Source organism: Sturnus vulgaris, unplaced genomic scaffold, assembly GCF_052056855.1.
Source record: "Sturnus vulgaris isolate bStuVul1 unplaced genomic scaffold, bStuVul1.hap1 Scaffold_194, whole genome shotgun sequence".
Lineage (NCBI taxonomy): Eukaryota > Metazoa > Chordata > Aves > Passeriformes > Sturnidae > Sturnus > Sturnus vulgaris.
This window is the reverse complement of record NW_028276164.1, coordinates 657,223-675,593: the sequence shown is the minus strand read 5'-3', so window position 1 is coordinate 675,593 and position 18,371 is coordinate 657,223.

Sequence of the window (18,371 nt, the reverse complement as noted above, 5' to 3'; positions counted from 1 at the left end):
TTCCCTTAGTGGTGACTCCGTTGGTGCTGAGTCAAGTGAGAGCTCCTGGAGAAGCTCTTCCCACACTCAGGACACTCGTAGGGCCTCTCCCCAGTGTGGATGCGCCGGTGCCTGATGAGGTTGTCGTTGCGGTTGAATCTCTTCCCGCAGTCGGGGCAGCGGAAGGGCCTCTCCTCTGTGTGAATCCGCTTATGTTTGAGGAGACTGGAGCTGGTCTGAAACCTCTTCCCACACTTGGGACATTCGTAGGGCCTCTCCCCTGTGTGGATGCGCTGGTGTTTTCTCAGGTCAGAGGTCCATGCGAAGTTCTTCCCACATTCCAAGCAGGTGTAGGGCCGTTCCCCAGTGTGGATCACCTGGTGCCGGATCAGGCTGGAGCTGTTGCTGAAGCCCTTCCCACATTCCCCACACTCGTAGGGCTTTTCCCCAGTGTGGATCCTCTGGTGTAGGATCAGTTTGGACCTGTAGCTGAAACCCTTCCCACATTCCAAGCACTTGTGGGGCTTCTCCCCTCCAGGAGGCTTCTCCACCAGCTCTGAGCTCTGCCTGGATCTCCGGCTGCCTTCCTGGCTCAGGGAGGGTCTTTCCTCCTCGCAGCTCCCTGGGCTGGGTTTGCAGCCCCTCCTCGTGAGAGATCTCCAGGGCTTTTCTGCCTCCTCCATCCCTGCACACCTGGGGAATGAAAATTCCTGGTTTAGGGGGAAATAACAAGAAGAGAGCTCCATAAACTGGGTGTTCCTCCTTGCCCAAGTTCATCTCTGGAAGTCATTGAGCATCTTGTGTCTCTAATAACCTCCCAAACAACAAGATTCCCAACCAAAATCCCCCAAACTTTAAGACACGGATCAAAAACAACCCCAAATATCAAGCTTCAGCCAAAATCCCCTCCAAAATTATGCTGGTTTGAAAGCAAAACTAGTGAAAGACTCCAAGTCAGAAATAGAATTTCATAAGAAAAATATAAGAGAAAAAAAATCCATGCAATAGTACAAAAGAAAACAACTGACAGAATCAGAATACAACCTGACACCCCGCTAGTTAGGGTGGTGGTAGCAGTCCCGATGAAGTGGTCTTGTTGTAGTAGTGATGCTGTAGAAAGGTCTGGTAGCTCTTGTCCTCTGGAAACCAGTGGGGAAGGGCTGCCTTGGTGTTCCCAATCTCAGATTTTATCTAGGTAGGAAAGGCTTGGCTCCTCCCCCTGGCTGGAGCATCTCCCAATGGGATGATGGAATTTTATCAGTCATGCAGTGGCACTCAATGGCCCATTAACAGAAGATATCTTCCTGGAGGAAGGATGGGTTGTGGAAAAGATAAAGAACACTGCCCCACCTGGTTTTAATAGATGGCCCATTAGCAGAGGATATCTCCCACAGAGATAAGGATCACTGCTCCACCTGTTTTTTTCCACTACTCTTTGTTCTTTTGTTTCTTCCCGGGACCTCTGACTGGTTACTTCATGTTTGCTGCTGATTTCTTCTTCCTTTTGAAGATGAAAATGGTAAAAGTGTCTTTGACCTGCCTTGCTGGATATTGTGAAGAGGAACAGTCATCTACTGCAAGTGGCAGTGTCACAGGTGGAGCAGAGTTCTGTGAGTGCTGTATCAAACCAGACCTCGTCAGACCTGCCAGAACAACTGGTCCATGCTGCCCTTCACTGCTCTGCCTGTTCCCCACTGTTTCATGCCAGAGTAATTTAACTGCTGTTAATTGGGTGTGTGTTTCACTCGAGCCAGTCCAGCAGAACCAGCAGAAAGCAGCCCCAGAATGAATGGGGCTCTGCAGAGGAGCCCCAGACTATTCATCAGCCTGCCCGCAGAACTGGCTCCAACTCTGAACCCTTGTGACCACACTCTGAAGAAGACACACTTCTGATATTTCTGAGGCACTTATGACTGAGGCACGTGCTTGTGCAGGGAAGAATCCCAAAGTTCTTTCTTACTTCAGGAAAAACCCTGCAGCTGTGCATACCCAGCATCTGCTATCAGCACATCCTGGCTACACGTGCAGGAGAAGCAGCAGCAGCATTGGACACGTGGGTTTGTTAAGCTGAACTCCCCTACACTTTGAACAGTGCTCATCACAAACATATTTAATGGCACACCGATGCCATACATTTCTCCTAAAAGCCTCCCTTGTAACTAAACTTTACTGGAAAGTTAATGCCGAGGATGAAGGAGCAACTTCGGTCTCAGTCCGGAGGTGGAGGGGTTCTAAACACTGACTTTCCGAGAGCAGCATCTCTCCTGAAGCGCTCGGGGCCACCCGAGGGGCCGCCGGGAGCGCGGTGCAGAAGGCGGCCCGGACTCAGCCGCAGCGCCGGGCACCGCGCATCGCTGCTCTGCAGGGCGGCCCACAGGTCCTCCAGCAGCTGCCGCAGGCTGCCCTTCTCCTGCTGCAGCTCGGCCATGCGCTCCTCGGCCCGCTCCAGCGCCACCATCTCCTCGCAGCGCTCTCGGGAGCAGGGCCCCGGCGGCCGCCGCTCGGGCTCGGCGGGGGCTGCGCGGGCGGATGTGGCTCTCGATGTGCTCGCCCTCCCGGCCCAGCGGCAGCCGCGGCCCCGCGCGGGTGCTGAAGTGGCCGCAGAGCCGCGCGTGGAGCTGGCGGAAGGTGAGCTCGGCCCAGAGCCCGTCCCACAGCCCCGCGCACTCCTCGGGCTCCGCCGCCTCCTCCGGCGCCAGCGCCCGGCACAGCGTGCGGGACTCCTCGCCGGGGATGCGGCCCGGCCCGGCGCAGTCCCGCTGCTGGAAGATCTCCTGCAGGGACTGCTCCGGGCCGCTGGCCAGCACGACCATCTCGTTCTCCACGCCGCGCTCCAGCCCGTAGCGGTGGGCGAGGGCGCTGAGCAGCCACTGCGTGCGCCGGGCCGGCCGCCCGGAGGGGTCCCAGCCCTCAGGCGGCTCCATCGCGCCCGCCCGGCCCGCGGCGCTGCCCGAGCATCCTGAGCGCCGCCCGCCCGAGCGCTCGGCCCCGGCCCCGGCACGGAGCCGCGTCCGCCTTTGTCCGGCAGGAGCAGGGACTCGGGCAAAGCGGGCAGGTGCCGCCCTGCTCCCTTTGTCTGCCAAGCCCGAGCCCCAAGTGTGGTTCTTATTTCTTAGCTAATTTCTCTCTGGTTTCTCTCTGACACAAGCAAGACAATAGCATCGCACAATCCAGTTTGACAAGTAAGGCTTGTGAACGAGTGAGCGCTTCCACTAAATTAAAAACCAAATGTGCTTGAATGTCGACCTTCTGTTCTCTCAGGCTCCTCAGCTCTGTAGATGAGGTGACTTCCCGGTATTGGTATGTGGGTGTTAAGGGGTCTGTGTTAGAGATGAGTAAGTGTTCAACTCGTTTAAACGAGCTGCCCAAAGCAGTGATTTTGGTCTCTCTTTGCCTGGGGAGCAGGACCGGCGTTGTTGAACGCAGGCAGCAGCACGAGCAGGGCTCCTCCAGCAGCAGGGACACGCCAGGAGCCAGACGGGACCGTGGCACCAGAGGGGACCGTGGCACCAGCCGTGCCCGAGGCCTGAACAGGCTGCCAAAGTCAGGTGGTGCTGACAGGCTGCGTTAACAGCCCAGGCAAGGCGTGGTGAGGAGCCAGGGCTGGGGACCACCCAAGGAGTCCTGTCAAGAGCAAATCGTTCTAATATTCTCTCTAGGACAAAAAAGGAACAAACCAGTCCAGTTGATATGTGAGGAAAAAGAATTCAAGCTCGTTTAAAACGCTGCTTAATACAGGGTTGGGTTTCTTTTGAGTGAACTGGTGTTAATAAATATTCGGTCCCATATGATGGGGTTTCTCTGCAAATAGGCCTTGATGGGAAATTACTGAATACCTTTTGTTTTGCTCTTTCTTAAGTTGAGCACCTGAGTAGCTTTGTTGAGGAATGGAGAACTATTTGTAGGTCGGTATTTTCTCAGGAGGAGCCTTAAATTTTAGCACAGGAGGAAGGAAAGGCAAAGGTTTGAAAGCCTTCCCGTGCTGAAGTGACACATTTGAGAGGAGTCTGTGAGGAGAAGTCCCCTCAGGCACTGCCAGGGCTGTTTGCCTCCTCTGCAGGCTCAGTATTCTGGGAGTTCCACAAGTCTCAGCTGCCACTGTATTTTCCCCTGAATATTTTTTGTCGTGCAGTACACAGGGAGAATATTTTGTGCTAGATTCTCCTCTGGGCTGAGAGGAATGTTGAATTTGTCTTTACAAATGAGCTCTGGATCTGCCTGTAGATAAGGTTAAGCACTGAGAGATAAAAGAAACAATGGGATGGATTCCACTGATTGATGAATGGAAAAAGATGTTTGCCTTTACAAACAAACTGTAAGGCTGCTGATAAATCAAATTGGATATCAAAAGATGAAAGAAGTAAGGGGGGAGGGGAATCTATGAATTATATAAAAAATAAAAAGGAAAAGGGAGGGTTATACATTAGAGGGGAATTTCAGGTATCAGGCGTTCCGAGAAGTCTGTGCCTCTCAAGTACCTCAGCCAATGGGGAAAGAGAGAGGGAAATGCGGCCGGGAAAATAGGATAAAAAGGAGGCTGCGTCCTCCAAAAATTTGAGAGATCCCAGGGGAATGTCCCATGGCCTCTCCCTTTATTCGAATAAAGCAAAAAGGACTCCTCTGTCTCCTTTTTGGACATAAACCTCTGGTGTTTGTGGATTAATTTTCCTGACAATTTTGGGGGCTCGTCCGGGATCTTTCCACCGTCCGGGGCAGCGAGTGGAGCTGAAGGCGCCTCACCCAGTTTGGGTGATCAGCTCCCCTTGGTGCCGGCCGGTACCGGGAGATCCATTGGGTTCCCGAGACTGTCCAGGAGACAGACGAGTGGCGGACCAGGGGGATCCGTGAAGAGTCCGCAGGGAAGGACCACTGAAAATCTCACCGGTGAGTAAAATGGGATCTTCGGGGAGCAACCCTGGGAGGGCACCCATGGAGGGTAGCACAGGTGAACCTGAGAGGGCATCCATGGAGGGTAGCACAGGTAAAACGGGGCACCCAGAGAGGGTTGGAAAGGTGAAGCCGGGAAGGGGCCCTGGAAAAAGGGATGACGATCCCATAATATCCCCGGAGAGTCCCTTGGGGTGAATGCTGAGGTCTTGGGACAGATTGTATATTCACCCAGAAGTAACTATGGAAATAATGGTAAAATATTGTTATTTTGTGTGGCCAGAGTATAAGTTGGCAAGGGGACTTATATGGCCAGAACAGATGGAACAGATAAAATTCATTTGTGTTGAATTTTGTGAAGGTATCTAGAGGAGAATTGGAAAGGATGGATTGAAAGGGAATGTGGATTAATATGGGTCAGACAAGAAACAAGAGAAATGTATATGTTAAGAAAAAAGAGGAGGAAGAGGAAAGTGGTGAGGATTGGGATGTTTTTCAGCTCCTTCCCCCGTCTTGTCCTCCAGTGTTGCTAGCTGACCCAGGGCCAGCTGCAGGTCGTCTGTATCCTCAACTTTCAGAGCAAGGGGATCAGGGAAATGTTATTCCCACAGCCCCACCTGAGAAGGGTGATGGTGTAGGGGGAGGGGAGCAGCATGTTGTATCACCCCCCAGAACTAGAATTTGAACTCAGTTTAGGGCATCAGAAGCCCCCCAAGAGACAGGGGTACACCAGATGCCACTCTGTCAAGTTCCTTTGGGGGGTCAAGGGGGAGGATTTGGGTTTGTAATTGTACCACTCACTACCCAGAATATAAGAGGGTTAAAAAAAAATATTTATATGTTGCCATAGGGGTGGGGGAGAAGATAGAGAAATATTTGGGAAATGCGGATTATACGTGAAAGGATTGGGATTTTCTTTTGGGAATTTTGTTTGGGTCATCAGAGAAACGAATGATTTTGCAGAAAGCTCGGCAGCTGTGGGAGGATGAACACCCACAAGCAGCAGGGGGGGCTGGACCCAATGCACCTACGGTGGGTGATGCCATCCCCCAGGCAGACCCCCAGTGGGACCCAAATAACCAGGCCAGTCTGGCTCACCGTGATTGCCGTGCTTATTTGATCAGGGCAATCAAGTCAGCGGCTCCCAGAACGAACAACATAGCTAAGGCTCTGTCGTTAGAACAGGAGAAACAGGAAAGCCCTCATTGGTTGGAGAGGATTAGGGATGCCTTGAGGAAGCACGGGGGGATGGATCCTGAAGGGCCAGCCTTCAACACATTGCTTGAGGTGCAATTTGTTACTAAAGCCTGGCCTGATATAAGGAAAGGAGTACAAAAAGATGAAGAGTGACAAAATAAGTCTCTAGAGGAATTGGTTAGAAAAACACAGCAGATATATGTAAGAAGGGATGAGGAAAAGGCAGAAACTAAAGCAAGGATGATGGCAGAGTTTTTGCAGCCCCGGAGGAATAAACCACAGGGTCCAAGGGGTCCCCAGGGACAGAGGGGACGGGGTCGGCCACAAGGAAGGGGCAGAGGGATTCCCTCCTCGGCAGGGGACAGCCGACCCAAACAGCGGCTGGAGAAGAACCAGTGTGCTGTCTGCAGGGCAGAAGGGCATTGGAAAAATGAGTGTCCGCAAAAACAACTGGACCCTCAGGAGGAGGAAGTCCAGAGAATAATAGAAATGGATTGTTAGGGGTGTCAGGGGCTCCTATTATACCAAGGACCCACCACTCAGGAGCCCTTGATAACTTTTAAGGTGGGTCCGGATCGAGAGGAGGTGTGTTTTTTGGTAGACACGGGGGCCTCTCGGTCCACCTTAAATTTTATACCTAAGGGGGGGAAATTGTCAAAAAGATCCTTGGTTATTCAAGGAGTAAGCGGGAAGGATGAGCGAGTGCATTTTATTCAACCGCTGTTAATAGATGTGGGGGACAGATTTGAACTGCATGAATTCTTGTTTGTTCCTAATTGTGATTGTAATTTACTGGGAAGAAATTTGATGGCTAGAATGGGAATGCAAATTAGTATTGTACGAAGTGACACGGAGTCCGAAACTGTGATATCTTTGTGTAAAATGTCTGAAAAGGCTTATGCTAAAATAAATCCAGAAGTATGGGCAGCTCCAGGGAAATATGGGAAACTGGACATAGAGCCTCTCCAATTTGAAGCAACCAGGACAAGTGGTGTCTAAAAAGCAATGCCCTCTTTCAAGGGAGGGAAAGAAGGGGTTACAGCCTGTTATTGAGTCCCTGCTAAAAGCAGGTCTTTTAGAGCCGTGTATGTCTCCCTATAACACTCCTATCCTGCCGGTTAAGAAACCGGATGGAACCTACAGAATGGTGCAGGATTTAAGAATAATAAATGAGATTGTCAAACCAAGGCATCCCACAGTTCCAGATCCATACACAATCCTAAATCAAATCCCTTCTTCACATCAGTATTATTCTGTACTGGATTTGAAGGATGCTTTCTGGGGGTGTCCAATCACAGAAGATAGTAAACAGTATTTTGCTTTTGAGTGGGAACAGGAGGAAGGAGGGAAAATGATGAAACAACAATTGACATGGACAGTACTCCCTCAAGGATATACAGAGTCACCAGTTCTGTTTGGGCAAGCTTTGCAGAAAATATTAAGAGAGTTTACTCCACCCTTAGGAGTCAAGTTGTTGCAGTGTGTAGATGATTTGCTCTTATCAGGGGAACAGGAAAAGGTGGTTGAAGAGGCTACTGTAAAGCTGCTTAATTTTCTTGCAAAAAAGGGACTTAGAGTATCCAAAAAGAAAGCACAGTTAGTAGAAAAGAAGGTCAAATATTTGGGACACATTCTGTCTGAAGGGTTACGGTGTATTGATCCAGAAAGGATACAAGGGATTTTACAGGTACCATTACCCCAGACTAAAAAGGAGTTACGGCAGTTTTTAGGGTTGGTGGGGTACTGTAGAGCATGGATCTAGGATTTTTCTGTGGTGGCCAGACCTTTATATAACTTTTTAACTCAAAACAGTCCTAATGTTGTGGTATGGACACCAGAAGGAGAAAAAAAAAGCTTTAAGAAATTAAAAGACAAATTGGTTAAGGCCCCAGTCTTGGCTCTTCCAGACGCAGAAAAAGAATTTCAGCTATATGTGGATGTCAAACAGGGTCATGCTAAAGGAATTTTGGTGCAAGAGCATGGGGGAACACGGAGGCCTGTTGCCTATTTTTCTAAGTTGTTAGACCCGGTGGCCAGAGGCTGGCCCCATTGTCTGCAGAACTGTGCAGCCACAGCTCTGATGGTGGCTGAAGCCCGAAAGCTGACAAGGGGAGGGGATCTCATTGTTAAAGTCCCACATCAGATTAAAGCTTTGTTAACTGAGAGAGCCTCTAAGTGGATGACGAGTGCTCGATTATTACAGTATGAATCTTGTTTAATGGAACAGGAGGATTTAGAATTTAAAGGTGGGGAAATTTTTAATCCAGCCTCTTATTTAAATGGCCCTGGAGAAAAGGAGGGCCAGGAAGAAATCCATGATTGTATCCAGGTTATAGACCTCCAGACACGGGTTAGAGAAGATCTACGGGATATTCCCTGGCCTGAGGGAGAGAATGTGTTCATTGATGGGTCCTCCAAGGTGGTAGAAGGGAAACGATTTACAGGATACTCTATCGTGAATGGGAAGCAATTAAAGGAAGGGGGGAGGTTACCACACACCTGGTCAGCTCAGACAGCAGAGCTGTACGCGCTTGTGAGAGCCTGTGAATTATACCAGGACAAGACAGTAAATATCTTTACTGATTCTAAATATGCATATGCGGTAATACATGCATTTGGAAAACTATGGGAAGAAAGAGGTTTATTAAGCTGCAGAGGACAGACATTAGCTCACGAGAACTTAATCTCTCGCCTATTGGAGGCAGTGAATTTACCAAAAAAAAGGTGGCGATAATCCACATTAAGGGGCATCAGGCAGGATGGTCGGAAGAGGCAATAGGAAACCGACTGGCTGATGAAGAAGCTCGCAAAGCTGCATTGTTGCCAGAAGTCTCTAAGATCCTGCCTTTGCTCCCAGTAACTGCACCGCTGCCAGAGAAACTCTCTTTTCCACCAGAGGAACTTGAGATAATTAAAAAAAAGTGGGGCAGAGAAAAGAGAAAATAATTGGTTTACAAGGGATGGTAAGCAGTGGATACCAAAAGCTCTAGCCTTACAATTGTTAAAACAACTTCATGAAGGGAGTCACTGGGGCTCCCGAGGACTGGCAGAAGCCTTCCTCAAAATGAACGCTGCTGTTGGTCTCTTTAGCCTGGCAAAGCGAGCCACTGAAGGCTGTTTGACTTGTGCTAAAACCAACAACAAAGTTACAAAGAAACTGGCCAGGGGAGGGAGGCGTTGGGCAGTACGTCCCTTCCAGAGATGCCAGGTGGATTTTACTGAAATGCCTCGAGTGGCAAGATTTAAATATCTTCTGGTAATAGTATGTCAATTAACCGGGTGGCCAGAAGCATTTCCAACTGTGTCAGCAACTACAGGATCAGTTGTTAAAATATTTTTGGAACAAAAAATTCCAAGATAAGGGATGGTGGATGCGATAGATTCAGATAGGGAAACTCATTTTACAGGAAAAATTCTTCAAGGAGTTATGACTGCTTTAGGAATACGGTGGAACCTCCATACCCCCTGGCACCCACAAAGTTCGGGCCAGGTTGAGAGGATGAATGGAGAAATAAAGAAACATCTCCTGAAGCTGGTAATAGAAACTAAGATGCCGTAGGTACGGCTCCTGCCCCCGGCTTTAGCAAGGATAAGACCCAGGGAAGATATTCAATTATCTCCCTTTGAATTGATCTTTGGAATTCCTTACCCTTGTAATTCTCAGCCGAGTGGGGGGATAAAGATAAGTGATGTGTATTTAAAACAATATATGGCTCGCATACTGTCTCTTGTGAAATCTCTTTGACAGGAAGCTCAGCTGGCACAAACCTTGCCTTTGGACTTTTGCTGTTCACAACATCCAACCGGGACACTGGGTCCTAGTTAAGGAGTGGGAAGAAGCACCACTGGTGGCCAAGTGGCGTGGACCTTTCCAGGTGTTGCTGAGCACAGACACAGCCGTCAAGACAGCTGAACACGGCTGGACCCATCACACTCGGGCCAAGGTCTCTGCAGCCCCAGAGATTTGGACATCTCAGCTGGAGGAGAAGGACGGGAAGCCGCGACTGACACTCGTCAGGAGTGGACTGGAGCAGCAGCCAGTGCGTCGACATCGGGGGAAGCCTCGTGTGCCCACCCACAGAGTGCCTGCTGAAATAGTTTGTGTGGGCATCCCTCCTCTCAGATCTCCAGGCACTGGGGGCCAACCCTTGCTGTCATTGTTTTCTTTATGTTAAGCTGTTTCTGTGCCTTCACTCGCCACAAGTGGTGTGAAAAACAACGTGAAAGTAAAAATTAAGTTAGGAAATTAGATTACACAATCAGAATGTTTCTCTTAATAATGTTACCTTTATATTATCAGTTAGGTTGGAGCCAAAAATGGGAAAATAATTGTTTTGACTTAAGGAGAAAAAGTAGCAAAAACCTTTATGGGAATGGGACATGTTTTCTTGGCTACCTGGTGGACTATGGGTTAAACAACTACTTTTTTTACCTCTTATGTGCTGTAGCAACTCTAATCTTTTTACCATGCATGATCCCTTGCTTAGTACAACTTATTCAACATGTGATCAACGGGATGCAGGTAATAGCCACGCCTACTGATCCAGAGATGGTTATAAAAGAAATTGATGTCACTCCAAATAATTACAAAACCAAAAAGAACTCAGAAACAAGAAATTAAGTCAATGATAGCTAAAGTTTGTAAAGACAATTATTAAACAAATAAAAGAGGAGGGATTGAGAGGAATGTTAAATTTGTCTTTACAAATGAGTTGTGGATCAGCCTATAGATAAGGCTAGCACTGAGAGATAAAAGAAACAATGGGATGGATTCCACTGATTGATGAATGGAAAGAGATATTTGCCTTTACAAACAAAGTGTAGGGCTGCTGATAAATGAAATTGGATATCGAAAGATGAAAGAAGCAACGGGGGGAAAACTATGAATTCTATAAGAATTAAAAATTAAAAGGGAGGGTTATACATTAGAGGGGAATTTCAGGTATCAGGCGTTCCGGGAAGTCTGTGCCTCTCAAGTACCTCAGCCAATGGGGAAAGAGAGAGGGAAATGCGGCCGGGAAAATAGGATAAAAAGGAGGCTGCGTCCTCCGAAAATTTGAGAGATCCCAGGGGAATGTCCCATGGCCTCTCCCTTTATTCGAATAAAGCAAAAAGGACTCCTCTGTCTCCTTTTTGGACATAAACCTCTGGTGTTTGTGGATTAATTTTCCTGACACGGGGGAAGTCAAAGGGGAGGGGCGGAATCCCCGGGATGGGCAGGGGGGGGCACAAAGGGGGGTCCGGGCCCTGTGCACCGGAGGGTGGTCGGTACACGAGGGGGGGGTCCAGTCCCGGTGCCCGAGGGGGCGTCCCGGTGCCCGGTGATTCGTGAGGGGGTGTCCGGTGATTCCTGGGGAGGTCTCCGGTGGTCCTGGTGCATGACGGGGGGGTCCCGGTGACTCATGGAGGGGTCTCCGGTGATCTCGGTGCCCGAGGCTGGCGATGTTTGAGGGGGGTCCGGCGGTCCCGGTGCACGATGAGGGGGTGTCACTGCTCGATGGTGGGGGGAGTCCCGGTGCACGGTGACGGTGCTGATTGATGGGGGAGGTCCTCTGGTGGTCCCGGTGCCCGGTGATTGATGGAGGGGGTCTCCGGCGATTCCTCGGGAAAGAGGGGGCGGTCCGGTGATGCCGGTGCACGAGGAGGGGAGAGAGGAAACTCGAGGGTCCTGAGGGGGTCCCGGTGCACGAGGACGGTTAAATTCGGGGGTCCTGGTGCTCGGAGGGGGGGGTCGGTTCCTGGTGTGTGACACAGAGAGAGACCCCGGTGACACTGGGGACCCTGGCACGGGGCTGGTGACACTCAGGGGCTCCGGGTGGCACAGAGACTCTCCCCAAATTCTCTGGCACGAGGTCCTGGTGGCACGAGGGGCTCTCGGTGATACGAGGAGCTGGTGGCACTCCAGGGGCTCCTGATGGCACAAGGAGCTGGGGGCACTTGAGGGGCCCTTGGTGACACAGGGCTCTCGGTGTCACTCGCAGGGCTCTCGGTGACACTACGATCCCCCAGATTCCTCTGGGTGACACAAAGAGCTCCCCAAACTGGTCTGGGTGACACAAGGAGACGGTGGCACAAGAGGAGCCCTTTGCACGAGGATCCGTCGCACGAGGACCCCCAAAATTCCTCGAGCGAACCCCCCCGAAATCCTCGCGCGGGACCCCCCACTCAGCGCGAGCCCGACCCCCCCCCCCTCCTGCTCCTCACCCCGGGGGTCTCCGGGTGATCCCGGCCCAGGTCCTCCCCTTTCCCCCTTTCCCCCTTTCCCCCCAGGACTGGGAAGGTCGGAGGGACTGAAGGGGGGGTGCAGGTGTGGGGTTTTTTCGGGGGGGTCCCGGCGGCCCCCGGAGCCGGGTCAGTGCTCAGCAGCGGGGCCGCGCCGCTCGCACCCCTTGGCCGAGATCGAAGGCGGGGGGGGGGGGCGGGGCGGCCCGGGGACCCCGCTGGGCCCCCAAATCACACCCGGGTCTGCTGCTTTAGTCCTGTGCTCCCAGCGCTGATTTTTCTCCTAATTCAGTCTTTTGTTGTATTTTTTTTTGCTAAGGTTTAATAAACCTATATAATTTTACAAAGTGAGCGTCGTTTCTCCCACCCTGCACTGCCGAGGTAGGAGGTACAGCTGGAAGGAGGGAGGCGTGTGGAAAGCTGGTTTGAAGGGTCTCCATTTACTTCTCATGCTCTGAGTTTTTGGAGTTTTCTGCCAGAAATCTCTCCCCTCTCCCACTCATCCATAGGGGTTTGGGGCAGTTTTCCCTTTTTGTGCGGGAAATCAAAGCCATGCACTGATGCTCCTAATTAGGAGGTAGGAGAAGTGAGACTCCTGGGCTTCCCGCTGAGCCGGAGGCAGCGAACACGCGGGGCTGGGAAAGGCGTGCCGGGAGCTGCGGAGAACTTTGTTTGTGTTTCCAGGCGAATGGCGGCTCGGGCCCGGGCCCGTCCCAGGGCTGTTCCTCATCTCCGCCTTTGCCCTCCCACAGCCCGGGGGGCCCTGAGAGCGCGGGCCGAGGCTGGGCCGTGTGCAGAGCCCGGCCCTCGCTGCCATTGGCTGATTGTGCCAATGTCACTCCTGGTTGTCGCGCGCTGATTGGGCAGAGCAGCAAAGGCGCCATTGTGGCAGCGTCTGTGCGGGCCCGGCAGCGGCGGCAGCGGCCGGAGCCCGGGGAGGCGGCGGCGGCGGCGGAGCTCGGAGGCGGCCCCAGCGCAGGTGGGAGCCGCGCTCGGTTGTGCGGGGGCTCGGGGCTCGCTGCGGGCCTCGGGGGCGGCAGGGGGCTCTGGCGGGTTGGTTGTGCCGGTGCCGGCCCGTGTTGGCGCTGGGCTGAGGGCGCTGCGGGAGCGGCTGCCCGCGGTCTCCTTCCCGCTGGGGCCTCGGCAGGAGCCGGTGCCGGAGCAGCGCTGGCTCGTCCCGGTTGCTGTGGGTGGCACAGAGGTGTCTGCCCTGTGCCCGGGACTGTACGGGAAAATTCCCGTGGACAGAGGTTTGTGTGCCCGCAGGAGACAGAGGAGTCCTGTAAAAGTGACTTTATTGGTGTTATGAATGATGTTCTATTTTTCTCAATTTATCAAGCAACAAGATTAAATTTAATAGTAAGTTTTTAATAGTAACAAAGTGAATACAATCAAAGTATTGGAGATGACAATTAAAGTATTGGAGATGAAACAATCAAAGTGCATATATTTAAGAATATACAAAATTTGGCAGTAAGTAATTTAGTATAATTGAGGTTCGTATAAAGCATAAGCAAAACCGACCGGGGAGGGGCCCCCCTCCGACCGGGGATACGGGGAGTGGCTCCCATTCCTCACGTACCAAAGCATCCAGGCTAACAATCCCACTTATATACTGTAGGCTACAGAAGTTTCTGGAAAGCTCCTCCTAGTTTCTATTCCTAAGATCTACGTAACTATACTGCACGGCGCATGCTCTACTAATGGGTTGGGGGTCTCTTATCCTTTTGAGGGTCTTATTTCTGGTGAAGGCCCATCATCATCATCAGTGACCGAGGTGTGACCTGCAGGTAGCGCAGGCGCCCTGTGTGACTGAGCAGATGTTTTCCATAACATGACTTTAATTAAGTCCCATGCTTGTGATCATTCCATTTTTGACAGCTTCAAGGTTGAAGCTGTATTTCTAGATGCCGCTTATCAGACCTTCGTCCTTCGACTATTCTTATCTGACTTTCTTCTAACCTCCTTCTTCGACTCCCAACCTCTGTAAGATTGTAAGATGTCTTTTATCCTGTCTCACCCATCTCCCCCTTCTCACTCTGTAACAATTGTCTTCTATTGATCTAAATACAATTTTGTTAATATAGTTACAACTTAATTAGCACGAATCACATTTATCACAATTCCCCCATTTCTCTTTTTGATTATATTGATTCGTGCTCTAAAAAGTTGCTACTTCGTATTGTCTGTGTTCCTTTATACTAGCTTTTAATTTTTTTAACATTTTTCATGTGGCATCTAGCTCTTCACACTTCTTCTCAAATTTGGTTAACATTTCTCATGCCAGGGTATTCTCTTTGCATTCAATCACTATTTTCTCGATTTTTCTTCTTCGAGTGCAAGTGGATTGCGCTTTCAGTACCATCAAGGAGTTTATTTTTCCTTTTGTTGTTAATTCTGGATCTATAGGTATGGCTGTAAGTTGCATTCCTTGAATTACTGAGTGTATTAGTCTGATTAGACATGGTATCATGCAAGGCAGAAACAATAGACCTAAAACAGAACACAATAGCATGAATCCTAATTTTTTCCACCACACACCCCCAAAAAGATTATCCCACCAGTCAGCTTTCAGGATAGAATTCCATTTTTGAACTGGTACATGTGCCACTCTTTTAATTTTGTCAGCAAGTCTGGTGATGGCTTCCCCGTGGTCATCTATTTCCACACAACACTCAGATTCATTAAACCTCCCACAAACTCCTCCTTCTTCTGCCAACAGGTAGTCTAGGGCAATTCTGTTTTGATATACAAATGCTCGCATTTGTGAATGCTGTTTGGCCAACAACTTTAAAGCGTCTGCTGTGTGGTTTGAGACGACTTCCACTACAGCCTGGAGCCTTATCAACCGGTTTAATAGGTAAATTGGAGTTCTATATCCCCAAGACCCATCCTGAGTCCAAGTAGCAGGTTCATAGTATGCTATAATTCTTTCTGCAGGCCATTCTTCATCTTTCCATTTTTGGTTTCCTCCCGCCATCGGAAAGTCGAGATTTAATTTTCTTTTTTTTTTCTTTCTAAGGTTTCATAAAGTGGTGTTCCTAGTATATTGCTCTTAGACCTTGGTATGACAAAGAAGGAGGGTCGTATAATTCATAAGGTACAAGTTGTCTCCCATTTTCAGGGTAGTTCACTGTATGCTCGTTGCCCAAAAACCCAATATATTCCATCAGGGGCTTTCCATCTTTCTTTTGTATTTTCTGGTTGTTCCCAATAAGATTTTAAGTCTTTTATGGATTGGTAGGGGTTAGCTCCAGAACTGTTATGCCAGCACAAATTAGTTTGATTATTCCACTTGCAATTCATTTCTTTTGCTATTCCCCAATATCCAGTAGGACTCTTGGGTTGCCAGGTCTTTGTGTTATTGTCTGAATTTACTACTAAAGTAGATAGGCAAGGAGTATATCCCACCACTTCAGTGTATTTTCTCCTTTCCCGAGTTATACAAACTGTTCCAATGACTTGATGACTCAGGACCCAGCCTTCAGGCCGTTTTAGGGTCTTAGAAATTTGTGTATGATTCCATTTTAAAAATTGTTCTGGAGCCAAACCTTCACCTCTCCATGGCCATCTTTTAGCCATTCTAAGTCCTCCACAAACAAAACATTTAGATAATCCCAATTCTGTGGCAATTTCTTGCATCAGATCTACAAACAAATTTTTGTTTGAAGTTGGCAAATCCCAGTCGCTATAGTGCTGTTTTAATTGTTTATACAGCTCATTCAATTTCCTTAACTCTTTCCTTTTGATCTTTTCCTATCTTTTTTTTTTTGTTTCTTTTTGTTTTTCAACTTCCATTATTATATTTTTCAAAACAAAAGAAAATTTTATATCTAGGACAAAGTTGATTATTGTTAGGATAAGGAGTTCACTCATTGAATCCTAAATTTCTTCTTACTCAATAGAATTTTGGACTTTTCACACAATTTTCTAAAAAGCTGGTACAGTCATAACAGGCAGCAGTAACATGTGAATGTGCCACAAAAACTGATTCCATCTTATCCTTGACCCACAGGGATCAGGAACAGTTTGTTTCTTTACTGCTGGCTCTTGCATTGCTTGTCTTCTTGTAATTTGTTCCTGCATGGTCTGTTCTTTTTTGCTCCATGCTGTCTTATGGTTTTAGCCAGTTGCCAGGGGTATTATAGTAAGCACAATGAAAATAATTCTCAGGAATTTTAACTTTCTACCTGTCTCAAGGCCCCTTGGGTTGCAGCCAAGGGCCGAGATGTCCATCTTCTCGGTAGCAAAGTTTTTATCCTGGAATTTGTTTCTTTTTGATACGCTTGGCCTCATAAGGTTCGTATGAACTATTTTAACTTTTTTTTTTTTTGTTCCAAAGATGGCACAAAGTATTCGTAGTTCTGCAGCACTGCCTTATCTTTCTCCTTAGATTGATCAGCTATTTTTCCTAATCCACTAAAGCTCCGGAGATATGCCAACTACAAGATTTGTTTTCACATAACTTGTCCCAATAGCATTCCAAAAAAATTACTAAAAATTTTTTTTTTTTAAAGTTAGCTGTTTACATACACAACTTAAACAAACCAATTATCTTTTTTTTTTCTCACTCTAGTTACTCTTTACTACAAATTAAAACAATAGGTACAAATAACACAAATTTATGGACAACGCTTTAAGCCATGGTTAGTAATTTCCCAGTGTGTTAATTATGTTTTTGACCCTCTTAATAACAGGTGTTACCAGTCTTTTTTTCTGGAGTTGTAGTTCTTCAAATAAATCAGTTCATGTTTGTTGGAGGCTCTTGGAGAAATTTTTCAATCCTCCTGGGCTGTTTTCATTGATCAACGAGGTGTCTGATTCTTTCCCATCAGCGCTGTTCTGCCTTCAGGTTCAATGAGGTTGCAGCTGGCAGCTAATTCAGGATGTCCAGACTTTGATAATGCACCTTTTAAAACAACTTTAAACTGGTATTTCAAACAGCAGTAAAATAATATAAAAATCACATTCTCTCTTGGTCCCAAAGTACAGTGGTTCTATGCTAACTCTATATGGACTGGAGCTTTTGGCACCCAGTACCCTCCTTAGCTTTATTCGATTTATTACAATTTGAGTAATTTGTTTTTTAATAAAATTTTACAAAATGGTCACAAAGTGCCCTCGTGCCCCAGTGAATCCCCCCATGTGAGCTGTCTGGGATCTGTTGGGCCAAAAGTCCTGGCACCGCTCTTTTACTATTGGGCAGAAGAATTCATCCTTTTTTTAGGGTTACCCCCAGCTTTTTCACAGCCTCCACTTCTGCCAAGGAAAAGCATGTGCCCCACCCTGTGCTTTTGCTTCCCGAAAAGCCACACTCACACTGCCGTTTTCTCCTAGGGCTCCCCCCCTGCTTTATTATCAGCTAAATTATTTCTTTTTATTTTATGATGCTTGTATCTTTAAATAGTCTGTTCAGTTGGTGTTGAATATTGAATTCTGCAGCTTTAAGACTGATTCCAAGAGTGAAAGAGGAGAGAAAAAGTGCAGAATTAGTTATCAGAAACTACACTGACTCCCCCGCATTCCTGCTCACAGACCTAGTTGTCTGCAGTGGACAGCGGGAGAGAACTCTCTTTTGCTTTTTGGTTAGGTTTTTTTTTTTCTTCTTAACCAATTAAAGTAAAAAATTCCCTGGAGTCTGTTTTTCTTCTTTTTTTCTTGAATTATTCAATTTTGCTCTGGACTGAAAACCCAAGAAAGCACTGGAAGCTCACACTGTAGCTCACCTAGCCTGGCCTGGGCCAAGGCATTTCCCAGCACTGAAGGAACTGATACCAGACTAAGTAAGTTAAGCTGCAACTTACAAAAAAACCTTCTTTTGAATCTGTCATCTTTTTGAAACAATAAGAAGTTTTGTTGTTTAATATTGTTCATTTTTATGGACACTGGAAAGTGTTTTGCCTGTTAAATAAATATTTTTCCCACTTCTCTCTGAGGAATTTTTTTTTTTCTCTAACTAATTAAAAAAAGATTGCTTAAATTTGTTTCTCAGAAAAATTCTATTCAAAAGTTTCTTTCTAAATTTACCTTAAACTAAAACAAAGTCCTTGTGTCTACTAAAAATATGATTTCTTCATTTTGAGAAT